The sequence below is a fragment of the Myotis daubentonii genome, chromosome 18 (assembly GCF_963259705.1).
Source record: "Myotis daubentonii chromosome 18, mMyoDau2.1, whole genome shotgun sequence".
NCBI classification, from domain to species: domain Eukaryota; kingdom Metazoa; phylum Chordata; class Mammalia; order Chiroptera; family Vespertilionidae; genus Myotis; species Myotis daubentonii.
The window spans coordinates 19,022,477-19,047,223 of record NC_081857.1 but is presented as its reverse complement, the minus strand read 5'-3'; the positions used below and the strand labels follow the sequence as shown (position 1 = coordinate 19,047,223).

The window sequence follows — 24,747 nt, the reverse complement described above, 5'->3', positions numbered from 1 at the left end:
CAGTCATTATCAACCTTAGTGACTATGCTGAAGAACCTCAAGTGTCATAGGTGATGTTCTGAAAATGAATTCTTCCTCCAAGCCTCCAGCTGTCATGGGTGGCTTCATTTATAGGCACGGGGTGGTTTTTGAGGCCATCGGCAGTTAATAAAATGTGACAACATGAGTGTTTTGTGGACTAAAGGACACTCAATTATCAAATTTGTTTCAGAGTCAAAATGATTTAGAAATTTCCACTGGGATCCTAAATTACCCGTCACTACCGTTTTTATCTTTCACTGCATTACATGAAGGATTCAGGAGGAATTATACAGCAGGCCTGGAGCGGGGCACTTCGTGCTGAGAATTGCCCTTCAGTGTGGCAAAACAGTCACACAACATGTTTCAACGTGTTTTATTGTGGGAAACGAGTGTGGGTGTTAACATACTATTTCCAACTACAAATTTGAGGATGCCTTTTTTTTTTTTTCCAGTAGTGAGACTTCATTGTGTTAAATAAGGATAAATGTTGTTAGTTCAGAAAGTGCTAACATCAAACTTTAATGGAAAGAGCAGCTGGTTTGTGAGACAATCAAAAGTTAAAAACAAGGCTTGAAAGGGACGATTGCGGCCACTCCAGGGCAGTCTGCAGAAGGGCAGGAAATGGGTTTGAAAGCCAAGGACTTGGGTGGGATCGAATCAAGGGCTTGAAGCTTATATAACCTGGGAGAACCCAATCTAAAAACAGAAATATTCACTTTCATGAGGCATGAAAGTGAATATTTATTTAGAATAAGAAAATAACCATATAAGTAATTATAACCAATTAACAAGTGTGTTTTATAGGGACGTGATAGTGAAATAATTATAACAGGTTTCCCAAAGCTGAGACATGCCATAAACATCCACCACCCAAGAAAGTAGTTTATTAATTTACCACCTGACATACTTCTATAAATTTATTTTCTAGATGTTTGTTTACATACTCTCTGATCACTTCCTCATGGGATAATTATTTCACAATATCTCTTTGGGTAGAGAGAATAGAAATATAATTGCCCTCCCCCAACCAAGGTTGACTGAAACTTGCTTATTATTATTCTTAGGTCAGAGCGTTTCCAGCCGTCTCACTGTGCCGGTGACAGTGTTGTGTGCCACTTGCAGTGCAGTTGCCAGACTTTGCCAGGCCAAGATGCACTAGATCTGCTACTACATAGCCCGCGGTGTCGCAGTGCAGAAAACAGGTATGTGCTCAGACCTATGGCCACTGTGGTTTGTGCTCTGCAGACACAGTGATTCTGATAGAGTCTATCCCATGGGATTCCCATAGGGAAAAAAAAAGTGTCCTGTAGGTTTATAATGATATTCAATTGTATTTACTGCATTATGAAGTATGCTTCTGGTAGAAGAGAAGCCTTGCTTTTACCAGGAATTAATGAGAACTAAATCAATCACTTAAAATTTTGCACAGCTAATGGCTGAAGACAGTTTCCAGAGACAAGTTGCAATCATTGTTTCTCCTCTATATCTGACTTCTGACACCAGCTGTACAACAGGGCTGTTGGTCCTTCCCCTGTGTGTCAAGTGGACCTAAGAATAATAAATGTACATAGAAGTGACAATGAGCCACATTATTCGGCTAACCGCAAGCTAAATGCATTCCCCAAGTCAGCTTCCCCTTAACCAGATCCCATATATACCCATTGCCATTCTGCCACCACCCGAAATAAGAGGAAATGTGATTAAATGGAAGTTGGCTAAGTGTTCTGAGCCAATCGCTGATAAAATATTTTCCTTTTGCACATTTTATCCAAGTAGCTGTGAACACACAGCCCTGGGCCCTGGCAGGGGGGCTGAAGCTCAGGCTTCATTAACTTCACAATCAAGCGCCTCTGGGCCTGGGTCAGGCCACTGCACTGCCACTAAGCACGGGGCTCTGGAAAAAATTTTAATTGGTCTCAACTTCAGTTTCTGCTTTGTCAGATGAGGCTACTAATAACAATCTGTGTTTCATGGGCTTGTGGTGCGCTCTGAACAAGTTAATTCATAGAACATGTTATCACAATGCTTGGTACACAGTAAGTGTGCAATGACTACTAGTTCTCATTAAGTGACAGTATTATACTGCAGAATACTAGAAAAATAATTCATATACCGACAATAAAGACACAGTTGTATATATTAATTAAAATGATTCTCTGAGGAGAGCAGTAGCATTGCCTCAAATTACAGATGCATTTAAAAATAATGAAACTACTCTTTAAACTTATATTTCAGAAATTTAACCAATTACACATCTTCCTTCACATCTCACTATGTGTGAACTAAGGAGGGGGGCAGATTTGTTCTATTATAGTATTACAGGGGAGAGAAGAATGTGTCTTTTCTCGTATTAATTATTCTAAATGGTGTGTTATAGTTCCTTTCCTAGGAAGCATATAAAGAATTCCATTCCCAGAAATCAAGGTTTCAAAACATCTTCAGATGCAAAGTGAACAAAGTGGAAAACAAGCCCTAACAATGATTTCATTCATAGGAAACTTTTCTTTGCTCATAAAATCAAGGGACAGTAAAAACCCTTTTCAGACTGCACACATTCTTCACTTTACACACATACCTTCACTGTCCCTAGATATTTAATAATATATACATAGAATTACTGCACAAAATCTCTACGTGAAAGGGCACAAGATATTTCAGAGCCAACTGTGACACCGAGGCCCTACAAACATGAATATGTGATCTTCCTAAGTCAGGAATTCATATGCTGAGAGATGCTCCCGACAGCCTGGATCAGAATAAATTGAGAAAAAAGAAATAGTTTCTGCCGGTAGCAAGCAGTAAGAATGCCAAATGTCAGGAAGTGAGGGAAGCTTTTTTAAAAAAATAGAGATCATTGTGAAACCATACATCTGCTTAAAGCAAATCAGATTACACTTATTATTTTATTAGAGATTAGGTTTCAAAACATCTCGAATGCAAGCACTTGATTTGAATGGCTGAGGCCCCTTTTCAGTCCCTATAAATGTGCCTCTCCCTTCTGAAATAGAGGAATCATTGCTCTCTACTCTGATTTTTCCCTTCTCAATATTAACTCACTTCTTGGTAGCACTACACATGGGAGGCAGGGGAAACGTCATTGACCTAAAGAATCTAAATCATAAGGGGTGAAAAGCAGCTCTTATGAGAGCTCAGGCAAGAGACAGAAAAATGCTGGCGGTTGTCTTATTTTTCATGAAGAAACCAGAGCTGAGCTTTGCCAAGCAGACAGCCATGAGCTCACTGGTCTGAAATAATTACTCGTTGAGACTTTTCCCCAGGATGGAACTATTGGGCTTATGCAGGAAACAGAACTCGCACACTGATTTACAAGATTTTTCTTTTTAGATCAATAATCAGTACCCTTTGCCTGTACTTGGGCCTGACAAAGCTCTGGGTTACATCTGCTGACAAAGTAGGAGTTTAAAATGAAAAGAAATATTCCACCAAATCAGATTGTTTTTAATTCACATTCGTGACGTTTGGCAATCCTCATTCCTATTTTTGGAGATAAAGAAATCAAAGCTTCAAACAATTGAAAATGATAGAAGAGTTTTTATGGGGTATAATACTCCACAGTCAAAACTCAGAAATTAAGCACAAACTGATGCAAGTCCAAAACAAACTGCTCTGTTAGCGCAGAGCCAATCTGAGAAATGTTCTTTTTAATCAAGATAATATGTGCTGTGATGTCAACCGGGGAACCAGGGACATCAAAAGTGGACTGTGTTGAAATGATTTCTGTGGGAAGATGCAGAGCAGGATCTAAAACACTGATGTATGGTTTTGAAAATGTAGCTTCATGGCTAAAGAAAACATATTAAATTACAGGAAATAATTCACCTAAAACTCGGTGATTTTTAGCTGCAAGTGCAGTAGGTCTTTTCAACACTCCCAACCTGTGCTTCAAGAAAGAAATACATACAGATCTGATCATGTCCTGCACTCTCTTGTTTTTTTTAGGTTCTTTGGATGGCTATGCAGAAAGTCTTTATTGCTGGGGTTGTATGTTTTGTTCGGTTTTATTTTGTTATTTTCAAAGAAAACATAATTTTTTAATGAGTAGTGTCCCCCTGAATCCTGTTAGCGCTGGCATTGCCACTGATGACAATCGAGAAACAAGTATTTTGAGAACATTCCACTGTAAAATCAGGCTCCAGAAGATGCTAAAGTAGAGAACTTCCTGACATTTGAATTTATTGACCTTTGACAATACTCAAAGGTTACTAGCACAAATAATATTTATTTCCACTCACAGGTGGGCGTTCCTTTGTATAGTTACACAGATTGATAAGAATGAAAATGTAAACATATCATCCAGCCTTTTAGCCATAGTGATCTAATTGGATAAGACTGCCACTTGGGACTGTCCTGACACTGGAAGAAATGACTTTTCTCCCCCAAGGGTAGGTCTGCTGTGTAGGCCCACACCTTACTCAGACCCACTCTGCATTCCTTTAGTGTTCCTCCAAGCTCTGGAGCCATTGGTACAAATGCTTTATCCACAATAAACACATAGCACATAAAATACGATTGGGGGAACACAGAAGTTGGCATTGTACTCAGACCCCTGTTCCCTGGCTGGTGGAGGCAGCCCCACTGGGTCAAAGGAAGGCTGGGGCCCACCCAGCCCAGGAAAGCCAACCCACGGAGGGCTGCTCACTCATGACCTCGCGATTTGATGCTGAGCTTCTTTCTTCAACTGTTAAATGTGTGTCTGAGTGGCACACATTTAATTTTTTAAAAATATTGTCCTGTGGTTGATGATATTGAAAACTGACTCTATTTTCCCCGAGAGGAAGCCCAAAGAAGAATGGAGAGCCATTCAGAAGGCAAATCTGACCCAAGTCCCAAGGGGACTAGGCACCCCAGCCTTCTTTGCTTTCTTCCAACCAGCAAAGACTTTCCCTGACTTAGGAACCTTGTTTCCTTTTCTTCTCTGGCCCTCCCCTCCCCTCCTCTCTTCTCCTCTCCCTGCCTCTTCCCTCTCCACCATGCTGACAAGACAGCTCCTTCTCACAGGCATGGCTTCCTCAAATATCACCTCCTCAGAGCCCTTCTTCACCCACCTTCTATATGAAGTGCTCTCCAGGAAAATCTACCTCATCATCCTGTTTTGTTTTCTCCTTAGCACCTATCTTTTTTTCATTTTTAAAATATGTTTTTATTGATTATAGAAAGAGAAGAGGAGAGGAGAGAAACTTCGACGTGAGAGAGAAACATCCATTGGTGACCTCCTGTACACACCCCAACAGGGGACCAAACCTGCTACCCAGGTATGCACCCTGACCGGGAATCAACCGGCAACCTTTCAGTGCACAGGGTGACATTCAACCCACTGAGCCACTCTGGCCCAGTAGCACATACCTTTTAAAATCATCTTGTTTATTGATTTCCTTGCTTATCATTACTCTCTCCCCGTGTGGTGCAGCATGAGCTTCACGAGCGTTTAGGACATTCTCACTTGGAGTCTCTCAGGTTGCACTGAGATGCCATCTGAAAGCCTGGCTGGGCTGGAAGACCCACTTCCCAGGTGGCTCGCTCACATGGCGGCAAGTTGGCGCTGGCTGTTGGGTGCAGATCTTAGTTCCTCTCCATGTGGGCCTTTCCTTGGGACTGATTCCATGTCCCTGTAGCAGAGGGGACATCTCCCGAGGCCAGCAATCCACAGACCATGACAGAAAATGCAGTGCCTTCTCTGATCTGGCCTTGGAGGTCATGCACTCTCACTTCCACCTGCTCTGCTGTCCACACGAGTCAGGAGGGGAGCAGCCTAGGGAAGGAGTGGACACCAGGAGACAAGGCTCTTTGGGGGCCATAGTGGCGACCGGTTGCCACCCCGTGGCTACAGTTCACTATTTAGAAAGCAGGCCTTTGAGATGAGAAACGATCCACGCAACCTCGTACTTGTACGCATTCGTTCAATACTTAAAACCCTCTTAAAGAAAGAATGTGTTCTGCTTTTCTATGGAGACTAGGAAAAGCACACATTTCTTCTTAGTGACAGAATTATTACATGAAAAGAATCATAAAATGACTACTGTTCTCACTTCCACTTTTTGTTGAACAACAACAGGTTACTGGTTTTGTTTTACTCAAGACTTAATTGGACGCGTGCAGCACTCAAGTGCTTTGAAATGTGAAAGTGAGATGAAGGCCAAGGCCATACTAAGCTGGAAGGATTTTCAACGAATACTTGGAAGCTGGCCCCCAGACAGGCTCTGCAGCCTATGTCTCTGCTGAGACAATGACATAGGCAATTCTCCTACCAAAAATGACCTCACTTGTTAACAGCTGATTTTTCAGGGGGTCTGGACACCACGGCGTATTATTTTACCACCCAGGATGAAATGGACTACAGCCTGAAGCCATGTGTAACCTTGGTCTTCTCAGGGATCAAAGGCCAAGGAAAGCAAATATTTTTTTAAGTGGCTGAAAGTAAGAATTACCTGTCTGGAGTTTTAAAAGTCATAATCATTTTTTTTTAGAAGGTGATGCGCAAAACAGCTTGTCCTAATTTTTTTTGGATAAGACACCTGTGTTTCCAGTACTGCCAAACCTATTGATAATAAAGAGATCAATCCACCAATAAATAAACCAAAACCTACCTAGAAAAATACCTTTTTGAAAAAATAAAAAGGATGCCCAGCCAGCATGGCTCAGCAGTTGAGCGTCGACCTATGAACCAAGAGGTCATGGCTTGATTCTCGGTCAGGGCACATGCCTGGGTTGCAGGTTTTATCCCCAGTGGGGGACGTGCAGGAGGCAGTTAATCAATGATTCTTTCTCATCATTGATCTTTCTATCATTCTATCTCTCTCTCCTTCCCTCTCTGAAATCAATAAAAATATATTTTTTTAAATAAATAAAAAGGAAAGAGAAAATAGCCCCAAATCTGTGATGTAAATAAAAGCAGTAAAAGTTCATTAGAATAAGAACTTTAAAAAATCTACTATGGAGAAATGATTTCAGAGGGTCAAACACAGACTATGGTTTATTTGTCCTGTGACCCTCTGACATCACAAAGACAAATTATTTAGGGAAACTATTTGCTTTCTAACTCACAGGAGCAGAATGCCAATGCAATTTATTATCTAAAACTTGACAGCTGAAATAAAGACCAGAGAAAGCAACAATGAATCTCAGATACCTTGGAACAGAAGAGAGGAAAAGCTTCAAAATCCGCTTTACAGCAGGGCAAAACAGTTTGACCTCCCCAAGTCCCTTAAATCACATTTACTGTTCTAGCAGGAGAAAAACTCACTAGGGCATTTTACACTATCATGCCCAAGCCGCAGTGTGACTAAGGCGTCCTACAAGCGTCTTCAGAAACTCAGGGCAGTGGGCACACGATGCTTGGGCCTTCGGGGAAGGAAGCAACTGGCTTACAGCGTGAGAGGGTCATCTGAGTAGCAAGACCAGCGAGGGCTGCGAGAGGGAGCCGAAGGGCAGCACCTTCTCAACGTCATTCTGATCCAGCGGAAGGGTTTGCTTTTTTATTTATTGGTTATGGCTCAAAAAAGAAAGAGTTCGATGTAAGAGACTGAACCCCAAGTAGGTGAGTCAAAGGGTCACCAGTGGGAGCACTCTTTGAAAAAGAAAATTGTTGTCTTCTTCATTTTAGTTTTCTGAGGCCTTTAAATTCAAAACTGGAGACAAGTGACTCTGTCTCTCTTTTTTTTTCACACCTTTCCCTACCCCCGACTTTTTCTTCTGTTCCTCCCATAAAGAATCAGCGAGAAAGGACATGGCCCCTGTCAGCTTCATGATAAAGGGAGCTTTCGCAGGCACTCCTGCTCCGGGCCTCTGAAGGTCAGCACAGGCCAGACTTCAGCACGGAGGGTATAATGACAGGGCTGTGAAGTAAAACCTCTGGGGACGGGGACTTACCACATGGGTGCAATAACCCATTAGCCTGGTGAAACTTGACTTCTAACAGCCACGTTTCCCCAACCCCCAAAGTGCACATGCAAGCTACTGTCCTCACTCAGTGCACTGAGCAAACTGCACAGCCTGCAGTCTGGCCAGCAGCCTTTGCAAAGAACACACGTACATATTGTTTCCCATCACAACAGCAGGTGTCAAGCTCCTACTGCAGCCTTCTAGGGCAGCGGTTCTCAACCTGTGGGTTCCAATCCCTTTGGGGGTCGAACGACCCTTTCACAGGGGTTGCCTAAGACCATCGGAAAACACATATATAATTACATATTGTTTTTGTGATTAATCACTATGCTTTAATTATGTTCAATTTGTAACAATGAAAATACATCCTGTATATCAGATATTTACATTACGATTCCTAAGAGCAAAATTACAGTTATGAAGTAGCAACGAAAATAATTTTATGGTTGGGGGGTCACCACAACATGAGGAACTGTATTAAAGGGTCGCGGCATTAGGAAGGTTTTAGAACCACTGTTCTAGGGAATACTTGCACTTACTTTGCAGGCATGAGAAAAGCCAACTCTAACAAAAGACCTGCACTACGTACACTCATCCGCAAAGATCCCTCCCCAAGTGTCCGCAGCAATAAGTCCAGTTTTCAGATCTGTAACTATCTCTTCTGACATAATTCTCTGGGTTCTTCTTCTTCTCATCACAGCCCTTCTTTTGGTTGTTGTTGTTCATGAAAGAGATGGTATTTTATTTCAAGTTAGAGGTTATATTAGTTAGAGTTCCCCAGAGAAATGAAACCAATAGGATATATCTATATCTATATAGAGAGATAATATATAATAATATCTCTCTCTATAACAGGGCTTCAAAGCCTGGACTGGGCATCAAATATACAATATATTTATTTCAGAGATGAATAGAGCAAGAGAAAGAGAGAGTTTAAGGAATTAGCTCATGCAATTATGCAGGTTGGCAAGTTCAGTTTATAGAGCAGGCCAGCAGGCTGGAGACTCAAGGAAGAGCTGATATTGTAGTTCAAGTTCAGAGGTAGTCTGGTGGCACAATTCCCTCTTGCTAAAGGAGGTCAGACTTTTGTTCTGTTAGGTCCTTCAACTGAGTAGATGAGGCCCATCCACATTATGGAAGGCAATCAGCTTTCCTCAAAGTCCACTGATTTAAATTTAAACCTCATCTACAAACACTTTCATAGAAACATCCCAGAATAATATTTGGCTACATATCCAGGCACCATGGCCCAGCCAAGTTGACACAAAATTAACCATCACAAAAAGGGAATATGTATTAAGTGTTTATAATTTTATATAGATATGAACCATCAAACTATTTAGCAAAGATATGAGACATGGAGAAGTCAAAAGTACCAAAGAAATGAGATCTACACACCAATAGAGAAATCAAGACCCAAATGCCATCTTAAATAATGTGGCAACAGAGTAGGTTGTTTCATGTTTCATGGTATCAGTAGTGTAACTGCAAATACATAGCATACTGTGCATTTAAAAAAAAGTCTTTAATGACCAGTCTGTCCAACACTCATTGTACAGATGAGAAGACCAAGGCAAGGCAGAGATTCAAGAAAATCTGAAAACATGGTACATGGCACAGATGATGCAAAAGGGCAAGAGCTACAAAACCAAATGTCACTGGCACTGGAATGCCCTCTGTGGAATGTTGCTGAACACCTTCCAGCTTTCCTCTGAGCTGAGATAAAAATTACTCTCCGTTGTCTAAACACACAACTATTGGGCAGCATAGAGACACAGTTCAAGGCTGTGCTGGATGATTGGACCATACAGGCTGATCAAAAGCTGGCCTTTCTGAATCCGAAATGCAGACAATCCAGCTGTGGATAACTGAGAGTTCAATTACTGCCTTTACTTTGAAAAGATACAGGGAAATAAATGAGGGTGTGGCCCCCACCACGCCAACATCAGCAAAGACTGGCCAATGAGCCTGGGGCTTCTATGCTTCCCAGAGCGACCCCTTGATCATGGGTCTCTGGTGGGGCGGGGATAGTCCACTAATAGCAAGTTACTGTCCTTTGCTCTGCAGACAAACACCAGCAGTGCCCATTTCACCCACCAGCATTGGCACAGGCCTTAGGAAAAGGTATTAAGATTCAGGGTCATTATCAAAGGGGCCATGGCAGAATCTAATCTTTGGGAGACAGAAAACTGGCCCCGAAGTGGAGCTGTAACCTCCAGTCACCTGCTGGCATTGCTGCAATCCGATGCCTAAGGAATGAGGATCCAGGGCGTCTTTGATGCCCAGTCCAGGCTTTGAAGCCCTGTCAAGACCACAGGACAAAGGCAGCACTGTTTATGCAAATCTAGAAACAAAAGAAGCTAACATCCGAAGCCATTAAAAGTAACACCAGAAATCCAATACCCAGAGATGATTAGAGGCCCTGCACCAGTATGAAACAGATGCGGCAAAGCAAAGCTGGGCAACGCACCAAAACACACACAGCGGGAAGGAATCCTGCGCGCCGGAGCCTGGCTGGATGGTGCCCTTAGAAGGCTGGGTACACGCAGCTCCCGTAGCCAAGGCGCAGCATCTGGGCGCTGCAGGAAGCAAGCCCTGTGCAGCTGCTGCCTCTGCATCTGGCGCACACGGCCCTCCCTGAGAAGTTCCAGAGGTGCCCCTGCAAGGCCAGCCCTCTGGCTGCCACAGCGCTTGGCAGCTCATTGTGTGGCGCCACCTTCTTGCAGGACGCCACCATCAGAGTGAACACCTCTGAGCACAGTCTATGTACAACAGGATGAGATACCATGAGCTTTGAGAAAACTTAGATTTTATTTTTAGGCCATTCCCAAAAGATCTAGAGTTGGCCTGAGCATCCAGGAAACGTCAGTCATGCAGAGTTATGATTCATGAAGATACCTCACATCCACAGAGGGGGCACTATCGTCAGATCAGGGAGGGACCCCAGAGAATGTCTGATCCAGAGGTTCTCAAGCCTGGCTGTGCGTTGCCCCTGCCTGGGAAGTTTTCAAGAGCTGTCCCTTGCCCTGGCCCTACGCCAGAGATTCGGACGTAAATGGTCTGGGAGTGGGGCCCGGCATTGGATTTTTTTAAAACCTCATCAAGTGATTTTAAATAGCAGCCGCGTTGACCATCACTACTCTAGCATGTGTCCTTTATGTTACAGGAGAGGAAACTGAGGCCCAGGAAGAATACGTGGCTTGTTTGAAGCGGCACCCCTGAGCAGTGCCTCCTAGTCTTTCACAAGACAACTTAAGCGACAAAACAATGATATTTGCACACAGGGCCCAAGGCTGCTCTTGGCGAGAAGCAACTCCAGGTGTGCAAGCCAGGGCTCACCTCCCTCCCCAGAGGACTATTGTCTTCTCCGTGGGACACATTAAGCTATAGTTTGCAGCTCACATTTTTTTGAGAAGAAAAAGGACTAAAAAAATGAAAACAGACACATAAACTTGAGAATCTGGGCTGTGGAATTTTGGACAGACCTGTCACCTAAAGGACACAAGGAAACTAAGGTACAAGAACAGTACAAGCCCTCGCTGGTTTGGCTCCGTGGATAGAATGTTGGCCCACAGGCTGAAGGGTCCCGGGTTTGGGTCCAGTCAGGGGCATGTGCCGGTTTGATCCCCAGCCCTGGTTGGGAATCCTGTGGGAGGCAACCAATCAATGTGTCTCTCTCCTCTCTCTCTCCCCCACCCCCCATCCCTTCTACTCTCTGTAAAAGGCAATGGAAAAATATCCTCGGGTGAGGATTAACAATAACAACAAAAGACCAGTACAAGATTTGGCGACTGAGTTGTGCTCTGCCCCAGGGAAGGCAGCCTGTAAGTGAGGTTGTAACAATGCTACTATATCAACTCAGGACATGCCATTGCGCAGCAGTGACAAATTCAGAACAATCCTTTATGCAGCCGACCAGAACAGTGAGAATTTCCAAAAGTTTATATTTTTATTTCATGACTAAAGAAGACACACGATGTAGGGACTTTGTAGTATCATATAATTAGGGCTGAAGTGCCAGCTACTAAATGCAGGCTAATTTAATAGACGGTTTTGTTTTGTTTTTTCACAAATGAGGGGGCAGGTTTCTAATGGCACACCAAAGAGAAAACCAAAGGTAGGAAAATGAAATACAAGCAACAAAGGGACCAAGATGAGGACCAAAGTGGTTCAAATGACGACGACTTACTTGAAGGAAATGCACGGGTTTGATTTCCCTTCCCTGTATTAAGAGATGTTTATCAATAGCTGTCCTTTCTTCTCTAGAACTAAATGCTTAATGAGCTCATGGTGTGATACCCACTGAGCAAAGAAAAAGGTTTCAGGGAGTGTCATGTTATACCGACCACTTCGTCCAGCGGGCAGTTTGGGTCACTGCCTTAAAAAAAATTTTTTTTTTTAAATAGTTACTGTTGGAAGGAGGGAGAACAGAAGTGCTTGACTCAATAAAAAACACAAATGATGCCCACCTGGAACAGCCCCTCCTTTATGACCCTGTTCCTTCCTACTTCACTTGATAAGAAAACCCGCTGGCCTTCATTCTTCAGTACCTGGAACCCGGAGTTTAGAAGATTGCACATTATGCCAACTTTCCAAGCTCTGAAAATCCCAGGGCCTGTATTTTAGATACATACACAGCCTTCGGTCCTTGTCCCCTATTCCTCAGGGGGCCTTCTGAGAGCCCACCTTGCAGTTCCCAAACCCAGAGGTACATCCATATCATTTGCGTCCACGTTTAAGACCAGCTTCCCAGGCCCCTCCCACGGGCCATCTGATTGAAGGTGGCTGAAACGGGGCCCAGAAATCTGTGTAACTAATAAACGTCTTAGGTGTTGTGATACAGTTGGCCCCTGAGCCAGCGTTTAGTAACCACGAGTTGAAGTCCAGCGGTCTTATACCAAAAGGTGGGCAGAACAGTGATGGAGAACCAATGTCCATTCATGGCCAATGAACTTGACCAAGGGGGAGAGTGAGTCGCTTGTAGGCCACCCCAACTACTAATTTCAACATGATGACCTGGATTCATCCACCTAGACTATCTGCAATGGCCAAATGTATAAAGGAATGCATATAACATTTTTTTAGTCCGTTGCTTTAGAAATTCATGGTTTATGGTGCGAAAGAGAATTTTCTCGGACGGAAATCAATGTGCCTAGGAAATCATAAAGTCTAACAAAACTGAGGAAGGCCAGGGAGGAGATGTGTAATTTTCTAAAATATTTTAGTAGGCTGGTTGTTTCAACAAAATCCATCGGAAACACAAGACAGGGTCTGAATGCGCTTCGGCCCCAATCTGTTCCAGCAGACGGAATGTTGGAGCTTCATACACACTTACTGTGCAACTGTGCAGCCATGATATGAAAAACCCTGATTCCATTTGGCAGCAACTTCCCACTATCTTGGCGGGTCTAAACCATAACCGCTGTGGTGTGTGGAGCCTGAATAGATTATGCGGCTGGCTGGAAACCAAGAAACTAAAAAGCAGTCCTGCGGTCCAGAAAGCAACTCCGTGTTGGAAATGCCACAGACCAATTGTCCACAACCACATTTCTCACAGACGGCCCAGGAATATAAGTTCTGCTGTTAGTCTCCAGAAAATTCTACCTTTCCCAAGACCCTGAAAAGCAGCAATTTCTCACTTGATGACATTTAGGGAGAATGCCAAGGTACCTCCATACATTCTCTTACTCAGAATCAGCTCTCATCCTGTGAGAACAGGAAGCTCGCCCCAACCTCCAAACCATATACAATCACTTTCAGAGAGAAAAGAAAGAATTCTACTTCCCTATTGTATAAAATGCAGGCACTTTAAGCTAACTTCATGGTTTTCTTTCTTTAAAAAATTTTATCTATCTATCTATCTATCTATCTATCTATCTATCTATCTCTATCTATATATATCTATCTATATATATCTATCTATCTATATACTATATATATCTATATCTATCTATCTATATACTATATATATATATAGATTCCAGAGAGGACAGGAGAGGGAGAGAGAGATAGAAACATCAATGATGAGAGAGAATCATTGATCGGCTGCCTTCTGCATACCCCACATTGGGGATGGAGCCCACAACCTGGGCATATGCCCTGACCAGGAATCAAACTGTGACCTCCTGGTTCATAAGTCAACACTCAACCGTTGAGCCATGCCAACTGGGACCTTCATGGTTTTCTTGAGCTTGACAGCTGCTTAATCTGTTCAGACTGCTAGAACAAACACACAGACTGGGTGGCTTATAAACAGCAGAAATTTGTTTCTCACGCAAATTCTGGGCGCTAGAAGTCCAAGATCAAAGCACCAGCATGGCCAGGTCAGGTGAAGACCCTCTTCGTGTCCACCTCACATGGTAGAAGGGTTGAGGGATCTCTCTGGAGCCTCTTTTAAACAGTTAGCCCATTTAGGAGGGTGGAACCCTCTGGGAGGCCCCACCTCCTAATATCATCATCTTTGGGGGTTAAGAGTTCAACATATGAATTTGGGGGGTACACATTCAGACCACAGCAACAGCCAAAATGGGGGAAGATTCATTTAAGGAAACTCCTCTTTCCAGCCTGACACATCCCTCAGTAGACTTTGAAGTGATTCTGAAGGTAAAGAACTCTTCTAAAACAGCCCATTCATCAATGAAACCCAGTATGCACCAGAGTGCTTCCCAGCAGCGGCCGGCCCCACACCTACTCTGAGGAGCACATAACCCAAGATCATTGGTTACTAATCATGAATGTTTCTGAAATGCATATCCTCCAAGGGGTCTTGAAACATTAATCAGAAAACATTGGGGGAGGGGGATTGTTTTGCATTACATTTGCAGAGGAACAAAATCTCATCAGCTAAACCAGCAGTTCTCAACCTGTGGGTGGCGACCCCTTTGGCGGTTGAACAACCCTTTCACAGCGGTCGCCTAAGACCATCCTGCATATCAGATATTTACATTATGATTCATACAGTAGCAACCTTACAGTTATGAAGTAGCAACGAAAATAATTTTATGGTTGGGTCACAACATGAGGAACTGTATTTAAAGGGCCAGAAGGTTGAGAACCACTGAGCTAAACCATCAAATCAGGGACAGGCCTCCGCTTGCCAAGTTTGATAAACAACTAGAATAACAGACACAGCCTCCATGACATGAAACGTGTTATAAAGTCCCCAGTCCAGCCTTGGCAGGATGTCGTAAAGCTACTCTTGGGAGCCCAAGCCTGAAATGATTTCTGTACGGTGCTCCTAGAGAGGAAAGGAAATGCCCTCCAGCCAGAGCGAAGGTTTAATTCATGCAAGAGACTTGGCTGACGCCACCAACCACAAACACTGTGTTTTCACGGATCCGAATGGCAGCAAGTCCCAGTGAATGAATTACAGCCGCTCTATTTATATTTCGCATGACTTGTCAATGATTACCTATAACGAGATCCCTTTGTACTTTCATGAACATTAACACACGGCTTTCCTACCAGAGGAATGGAGAGCTGAGGGGAAAGAAATAGGATCCCGGTCCCTTGACCTCCAGATCTCGCTGGCAACAGGCCACGCCTGCTGGTTCTAGAACGCAGTTACTACTTGAGTCCTAGGGCCCCAGAGGAGCCCGAGGAGGATGCAAGGGGCACACCCCAATGCCAACGGGGGCCAGGCAAGCCACAGCAAAGAGTCAGACTGTGCACACAGGGTGGTCCCCATGGGGATGTGACGGTCTAGAAACACTGCAGGGGACTGCAGCTACTCGGCCCCAACAGTCATTGCTGTGTGCAGACGCAATGGTGAGGCAGATGCTGGTCACACGGACATGTTCGGTTTGTGAAAAGTTATTCAGTTATAGGCACTATAATATAGGCACTTTTTGGATGCATATTACACTTCATAAAAGAGGGTTTTTTTTTTTAAAATGAGCTTAGGACCAGATTTTCTAAGGGCCAGAGACACAGGACAAGAGAGCAGAACAGGGCTAGGTTCAGAGTCGCTACCAGGAAGAGGTATGAATGTAGGTGGGCTGGCAGAGTTGAACAGAGGTTAACAGAAGTTGTGTTTTGGTGTGTGTTTTTTTAAATCACACTTATGCAGAACAGGCTACATAAAATACTCATATTTGGGTTGACATCAATAGGGTACGTGTATGTGCACAGAAAGTTTCTACAAGGATATACAAGAAACTGGTAACATTGGTTGCCTCTGGCAGGTGGAATGAAGTAGAAGAGAGGCTTACTTTTTATTGTATTCCTATTCATATTGTTTGAATTTTTATGTTATGTTACTATTTCATTTTTAAAAATGTCGAAAAATATCGGGAGAACCAAGATGGCGGCATAGGTTAACGCCGGACTTTGCTGCTTTGAACAACTACTTCAAAAGTGAAACCAAAAAACGGAAGGGACATGACCCAGAACCACAGGAACGCTGGCTGAGTGGAAGTCCTACAACTACGAGGAAAGAGAAACGCACACGGACACTCAGAGGAGGCGCAGTACTGAAGTCAAATTCTGAGGTGCGGAGTGCGCGGAGCGGGCTGGCGGAGGAGGGCGCGGTTGTTGTTTTCAATCGGGAGGGAGTCGCAGACTCTGAGCTCCAGATCCGGGCGAGTCTTTAGGGACCCAGACTCAAACGGGAGAAGCGGGACTGTCTGGCTTCGGTCAGAGCGAGTGCAGCTTTCTCTCCCAGCTTTGCAGCGGGTGCTGGGACTCAGAGAGGCAGAGCCCCTGGGGACAGGACTGAGAGCCGCCATAACTGCTCTCTCCGGCCCACCCTGTTGATCCTGTGCGACCCGCCCCGCCCAAGCCCTGCACAGAGGCATTTGCCGGATAGCCTCAGGCAAAGGCTAGATTAGCACCTCCCTAGAGGACAGAAGTTCTCTCACTGCTGACACAGCTGATTCTCATAGCCACTTGGCCTGGAGGTCAAACCCTCCCTGGAATTAGCTACAACAATCAAGATTTAACTATAAGACTGCGAACAAAGACCACTAGGGGGTGCACCAAGGAAGCATAACAAAATGCGGAAACAAAGAAACAGGACAAAATTGTCAAAGGAAGATATAGAGTTCAGAACCACACTTTTAAGGTCTCTCAAGAACCTTTTAGAAGCTGCCGATAAACTTAATGAGATCTACACAAAAACTAATAAGACCCTCGATCTTATATTGGGGAACCAACTAGAAATTAAGCATACACGGACTGAAACAACGAATATTATACAGACTCCCGACAGCAGACCAGAGGAGTGCAAGAATCAAGTCAATGATTTGAAATGCGAGGAAGCAAAAAACACCCAACGGGAAAAGCAAAATGAAAAAAGAATCCAAAAATGCGAGGATAGTGTAAGGAGCCTCTGGGACAGCTTCAAGCGTACCAACATCAGAATTATAGGGGTGCCAGAAGATGAGAGAGAGCAAGATATTGAAAACCTATTTGAAGAAATAATGACAGAAAACTTCCCCCACCTGGTGAAAGAAATGGACTTACAGGTCCAAGAAGCGCAGAGAACCCCAAACAAAAGGAATCCAAAGAGGACCACACCAAGACACATCATAATTAAAATGCCAAGAGCAAAAGACAAAGAGAGAATCTTAAAAGCAGCAAGAGAAAGAAACCGAGTTACCTACAAGGGAATACCCATACGATTGTCAGCTGATTTCTCAACAGAAACTTTGCAGGCCAGAAGGGAATGGCAAGAAATATTCAAAGTGATGAATACCAAGAACCTACAACCAAGATTACTTTATCCAGCAAAGCTATCATTCAGAATTGAAGGTCAGATAAAGAGCTTCACAGATAAGGAAAAGCTAAAGGAGTTCATCACCACCAAACCAGGATTATATGAAATGCTGAAAGGTATCCTTTAAGAAGAGGAAGAGGAAGAAAAAGCTAAAGATACAAATTATGAACAACAAATATGCATCTATCAACAAGTGAATCTAAGAATCAAGTGAATAAATAATCTGATGAACAGAATGAACTGGTGATTATAATAGAATCAGGGACATAGAAAGGGAATGGACTGACTATTCTTGGGGGGGAAAGGGTGTGGGAGATTCGGGAAGAGACTGGACAAAAATCGTGCACCTATGGATGAGGACAGTGGGTGGGAAGTGAGGGCAGAGGGTGGGGTGGGAACTGGGAGGAGGGGAGTTATGGGGGGGAAAAAAGAGGAACAAATGTAATAATCTGAACAATAAAGATTTAATAAAAAAGAAAAAAAAAATGTCAGGAGAAAAAATATTAATAAAATACTTAAATTACTATTAAGTAAATCTACAGGGACTCTAAGAGATTTACTTTTCTTTTTTCCAAATCAGTACTATGTGGTATTCTAACAACATAAGTACAATGAAATGAAAAGTCAGTCCTTTGCAAATACCTATGTCAAGACATATACAATACACGTATTTTTAAGTTCCTGATGAATAATAAATATGACTTAAACACATGTAGTGAAAGCTCGTCATAATATGGCACCTGGAGAATGGGACTCACAACCTTACTACAGGCTGATCATTTTCTCTGAGACTTTAACCTTACTGTACATTGTTATTTGAAGAAATGCATAGAAACCAGCCTTATAATAGTCCTACTTTAGTCCCCATATGAGCCTTATAATGTCCTACTATACTGTGCCATTGACTGGAAGACAGTGCCGCACAGTGATATGACCCTTGTGTATGTTTAAGGGTTGGAAAAAGGACTGAGGCACACAACCAGCAGCCCTTCTGGTTACAAAGCCTTCACTGTTCATTCCTACCACCGCCAGATACAGTGGAGGGAGAGGGTCACCAGGAGCATGCTTATGTGCCTGGAGTCACAAAGAAATTCGGTGATGGAGTCACCTGGAGAAAGAGCTGAAGACAGGCCTGTAAAACTGAACCCAGCTTAGGATACCTGGCATGCTCCTTTACCCTGTGAGCGACATTTGTTATAAAAGAACAGAGCCACACAGGGCTTAAAATCTAAAGATCTGGTGTCTCATCTGGATGCTCATTCACTGGGTAGATAATATACGAGGGTCGAATCCTTGAATTGTGCTTTACTTTCCCCACCCATGGAAGGTAATTAGCCACACACAGAACCAGGACAATGTAGGCATCCTTCCTAACCCTGCAGGCAATCTGTCATAACTAGAACAAGAGGATTGGTGACCTGTGGTAGTCACTTCAGGTTTTACCCAAAGGAAATATGTAATTCGGAGAGTCAAACGTGTGTTGAAATTGGGGGTGGGGGTGGGGGTGGGGTGGGGAAGGATTGATAATCTTCTCCAATCATTTGGAAAAAAGTTCAGTTTAGGGGTCAACCAAATCTAAGGCCACTAATTAAAAAGGCTGAAAACCTGGTATTTGCAGTTTTGCCAATATGAACCTATAATGCTAGAGCCACTTGTGTATGAATAGTGCTGCTGGATTCATTTGCCGCTAACAATACTTGGTATATTTCTTTCTGTTTCTATGTAGCTGTGATCATAGCAAGTGACCTGAGTATTTATGGGCAACCCACATAGTTTGTTTCATTCTGTTTCTATGAAATCTACCATAGAAAGAGTTCAGTAATTAGAAATGTCTAAGCTAAGTGACAAAATTATCAAGACAGCGGAATGGAACCACTGAGTCCTTATGTCATTTAAGTAGAAGGGGCCGTTCTTGTTTGAAAGAAACACTGGCACTCCTATCTTCCCAAATTGGGTGAACTGACAGAAGCAAAAACTAGAACTAATTGGTCCTTTTTAAATCTTAAACAGACCATCTGTACTCAGTCTGTGCCATTAGCTGCCTGGGTCAGATCCTGGCTCCAACATGCACTAGCCTGGTGACATCAGGAAAGTCATTTAAATGCTCTGTGCCTCAGTTTCCTCCTGTGTAAAATGAGGAGAGTGATGGCACCTCTCACCCAGGGTTGTTGTCAGGAGTAAATCCATTATCAAACAAAAATGTTTATAATAGCACATCTTTTTTTAATATTAGTTTGCATCATGCTGATCATTTATTATTCAAAGGAAGAAAATAGAGTTCCTTTTGATCATATATATATATATATTAATTTTCATTTGGAAGATAAAGATAAAGGAGATGGGACAAAAAGGAAGAGATGAATTGAAAATGGCAACTACTACTTATTAGCATTTATGTAAAAGACAATGTCCACATATTATCTCATTTGCTGTTAAAAGAAATCTTCATGGTAGGTGTTATTAATGGTCACTTCCAAATGGGGAAGCTATGCTCGTAGGTTCGCTGATGGACCCCTAGTCTGTCTGGCTCTAAGCTCACACACTCCAACTTCAGTACTAAACCACCAGCAATGAATACTAAAGGTGAGGAAAAAAGACTAATGGAGAGAAGGGGACTAAAGTATCATCCACTGTTTCAGCCTTGAGCTGAAACTTCTCTCCATAAAGGTAATGAAAACATTTAATGTCAAGATGAAATGTGACATCATTCTCACTGCTGGTGCTGAAAGCGATCGTTAATAGTAGTTTGGGAACATTTTACACACATACATATATTAGTGAATCTAGTTAAATATCCACCAAAATGCTCCTGGTTGGGCATTAAACTGTGGAGGTCAATCCAAGCTAATCCCCAAACACTGCACAGAGTAAGTAGTGTATAAAAATATTGGGATCAGCACCCAGACCAAGCATAGCTCACCATTGTTTATGTGCACGTCAATAGAAACTCATCTCTTTATTTAGAAAGCCATACAATGGCCCCCAATGGAGGATTTTACTTTTCAACACTCTACCAGGTGAAATGCCCAAATGGTTCTGTAATTACATGGCAGTTACTGCCTTGTGAGTGTACAGACTCTGCAAACCCCAACCGTCTTCCTAAGGCCAATAGCAGGCTCTCCAAAAGACAAACTTAATGTATCTTTGGGTCAAATGTTTTTCCTTGCGTCCCAATCCACTTTTCATTGTCATGGTACTTGGCGCTGCTCCCCTTAATCGTGGGTTTGGAAGGGGGATGAGTTCAGCCTTCCCTCCATGGCTAAGGCCACTGTGCACGGCTCCACTGAATTACAGAGAAGCCACCGAAGCCACTGCCACATGTCACAAGGCCTCCAGCTCCCTTCATCTCAGCACAGCATTGATTCCCACGAACTCAGTGCAGGATGGAATCAGAACACAAGGGGTACTTTCCTTAGTTCCATACCACAAAGCTGTGCTAATTTGCCGGGAGCCAGTCAATCCTTGCTGTTTCAAGGGACCTGGCATATATGGCATACGGTTCTTAATATGTTTGCTCACCTTCTTGGCGCTGTGTTTTAACCAAGGTCACCTCTCCGAGAAAGGTTGAATCCCCAGGTAGGGATTTTCCCCTGAAGTTAGGGAGGGAATAAAACCTCTTAACTAAGTGCCAGGCGGGTAATTAATCACTTTAACTACGAACAATCATGCTTAAGCTACATAATCTTTATTCCCTGGAATGGAGATAAGAAACGCCCTAACCTTTGTAATAGAGATTGATAGGATTGAATCAACTGGTATAAATACAGATGTAACAAGACAGCAAGAGACAGAACTCAGAATCTAGAGACAGAAGACAGAACTTAGAATACAGAACCAAGAGAGACAGAACCTAGGCACAGAACCTACACAGAACATTCTCTAGAGACAGAAGAACTTCGCTGGAGAGAACATGGCAAAAGATCCTGGACTGAACCTGACTACAGAAATTGGCAAGAGAACCTGACTAGAACCTGGTGACCGAACCTGGCTAGAGATCTCAGACAGAACCTGGCTGGAGAACCTAGCAAGAGAACATGGACACAGAACCTGGCTGGAGATCCAAAGCAGAACCTCTCTGGAGATCCAGACCAGAACTTGGCTGGAGATCCTGGCTAGGCTGCTGATCAACTAAACACTGTCTCCGTGTCCTTCCTTCTTCGCCAACTCCGTCTACGCCTTTGGGGACCCCTGGACCTGCTGGGGTTGGACCCCAGCACTAATTTAAAGGAAAACCATTAGCTTGTTGGGGTTTTCAGATCAGATGGGTACATGGGACACATTTTCCTTTTGCTGGTAAAAAGTATCTCTAAAATATAAACTTGCCTTCCTTCAACCTAATCTGAATAAACCTGATGCTGAGATATCTTACTCATTCTCTGACAGCAAAAGTTTTCAGGTCAATGAGTTGACCCTCATTCCACCTGGATGTGCAGTGCAGCCCTGATCGAGAACTTTAGGTGGGGGGAAACAATCCTATCACTGGGAAGTCTGAATGTGATCAGTGAGCCAGACCTCTCAATGACTCATACAGGAAAGATGTCTTATCAGGTGCTCTCCAGCCATGGTTAGAGGTAAGCAGATGAATGAGAAGACCAAGTCTGCATAGTTATTGAAGTAGGACTACTTGGAAGCTGGCACCCAGACTCTATGCTCAACAGGGTTCTATTTTGTAAGGTTCTGGGTAGCTCACAGCCATTTTTGACACTGACTGCTTTTGACAGCAGCGTGCGCTGGCTTTGCAGAGTGAACACTAACCAGCTTGGCATCTGAGAATGCTGAGTAGAGTTAGGACAGAGAGACTAGAGGTAAGCAATTGGCTGAAGCCCCTCAAAGATGTAGCATCCTAAACTTAGGTACCACCTCCTCCTAGAGGGTTATCCCATAATCTTCCCAGCCAAATACTATTTAAGGGCCATTCGCAAAGGTGGCAGTTCCGGTGGTACAATGCGATGAGTTGGGAGGTTTACAGTCAGTAGACCTGCCACCCATATTATTTCCCTGCCTTTTGTTTTTTTGTCTCGCTGTTCTCTCTTTCTGGAACCCTCCTTCCCTTCCACCCCAGGTTTAATTGAGTTCAAACGAAGTGTCAACTCCTGAAGAAGACTTCCATGTCCAGCCATCTGTCCCAATCTGATTTAGAAGTCCTCTGTCACTACATCCTGTAAATGCCATTCAGACGACCTTACACTGCCCAGAAAAAAAAAAAAAAAAGGAAGAAGAAAGAAAGAGAAGCCCTAGCTGGTTTGGCTCAGTGGATGGGGTGTCAGCCTGCAGACTGAAGAGTCCCAGGTTCGATTCTGGTCAAGGCACATGCCAGGGTTACAGGCTCAATCCCCAGTAGGGGGCATGCAAGAGGCAGCCAATCAATGATTCTCTCTCATCATTGATGTTTCTTTCTCTCTTTCCCTCTCCCTTCCTCTCTGAAATCAATAAAAAATATATTCAAAAAAGAAAGGGGGGGGGGAAGCAATATTTGTCTTTAAGGAGCCACATCTAATTCAACTTTTCTCAGCCCAAATGGCCCAAATCTGGCATAGTGGACAAGAGGACGTCCCCAAGGAGACAAAGTCTTGTCACAAAACACACACACGTGCACGCACACACATGCACACACACACAAAAAATGTGCTTGTGCTTGTACATGTGCTTAGGAGCATGTGCTTGTACAACCTCGTGGTGCCTCAGTTTTCTCATCTGTAAAAGGGTATATAATACAGTATACACCTGATAGGTTTTTAATGACCATTACTAGTAAACCAGAAAGTGAATGTAAGGTGCTTAGCAGAACTGTGAGCTCTTAGCATTAAGTGTTTGTGAAATTAACAAATAAATGTAATCCTAAGTCAGTTACTTTTAACAGATGAGTTCTATAATATGCAGATGATTTCATTTCTTTACAGAATGACAGTCAGGATCAAATAAGATAACATAGCTGATGAAAGCACTTTGAGAGCTGTAAAGCTCTCCTTAGAACTGCCAATTCTGGTGACTGTTATCTAATAAATGATATAAGGTTTCTAAGCTAGAACTCAAAGGAGAGTTTTTAGTGGCTAATCCGCGGATTGCCCAAGGCCTTATCCAAGCCTCGGGTTTCTTCCTTAACTTTCCAACACTGGCCGTAAAGGACAAAGTGGTTACATGGACCATGAATGAGGGTAAAAAAATATAGATCCCAAAGATCTATGCAAAGTTGGGAAACTACCTGCCTAAACAGAACACCAAAGTCAGTAGAACCTGGAGTATGCGGGACCTAGGAAGTACAATCGTTGTTGGTTAGTAATTCTGATCACATCATAAAATCTATGTAATTCAAGAGCCGGAAAGAACTTCTGGAATTCTAATTTCAATGTAGTCTCATTCCATCATTTTACTGAGGAAACTAAAGTCTATGGCTCCCACGAAACTGCCCCAAAGTCACACATCAAGTTGGTGACAAACAACTCACATTTCCTAATTTGCAGCCGATAGGTTTGTATAACTTTTGCTTCTAGTGTCTTATTCCCACTACTCCCTTACCAGGGCAGTGTTTAGGGACACACTTGGGTTCAAATTCCAGCTCTGCCATTTATTAATTCTGCAACTTCGAGTCTCTGAACTGATTCAAGTCTCACTTTCTTCGTTTGTAACATAGGGTCACGGTATCTCTTCTAAATAGTGACTATTGGAAGGCTCTTTAAAATTAAGCAATGCATAAAGACCCTATTGTAAAGCATCTCTTTTGAAAAGGGCATCAGGGAACGGACGTTTGTGAAATTTTCTTTTGGGATTGAAGTGGTTAAAAAAAAAATCCTTCCTTCTGGTTTAAAACCTGGCTGCACCAGCGTTCCCACTGGCCACACAGCATGCTCTTCTCCGTGGCAGTGGTCACGTCTAGCGGGCGTATAGTAAAGCAGTGTACAGCACAGTGCCGCTCTATACTTCGTGTTTGCTTTCTCACCTCTGCACCTCTCCCACCAGGTACCCTCAGGCTGCCAATTCCTGCCACTGCGTTATCCATCCTTCTTTCTTTCTGCCAGACCGCTGCTCCGAGGATAAGTTCTGTCTGCGGACAGCTCCCTTTATCAACACCAGACAGAAACTGCTCCCGGGTGAACTGGGCTTTGTCTTCCTCG

At 43.3% G+C, this 24,747-nt stretch overlaps 1 protein-coding gene across 3 annotated transcripts in view; it reads right to left on the bottom strand.

The window, feature by feature from the left end:
- The window catches only part of COLGALT2 (collagen beta(1-O)galactosyltransferase 2), a 79,112-nt gene that overhangs the window by 52,770 nt on the left and 1,595 nt on the right, over window positions 1-24,747 (bottom strand). The window lies entirely within an intron of this gene.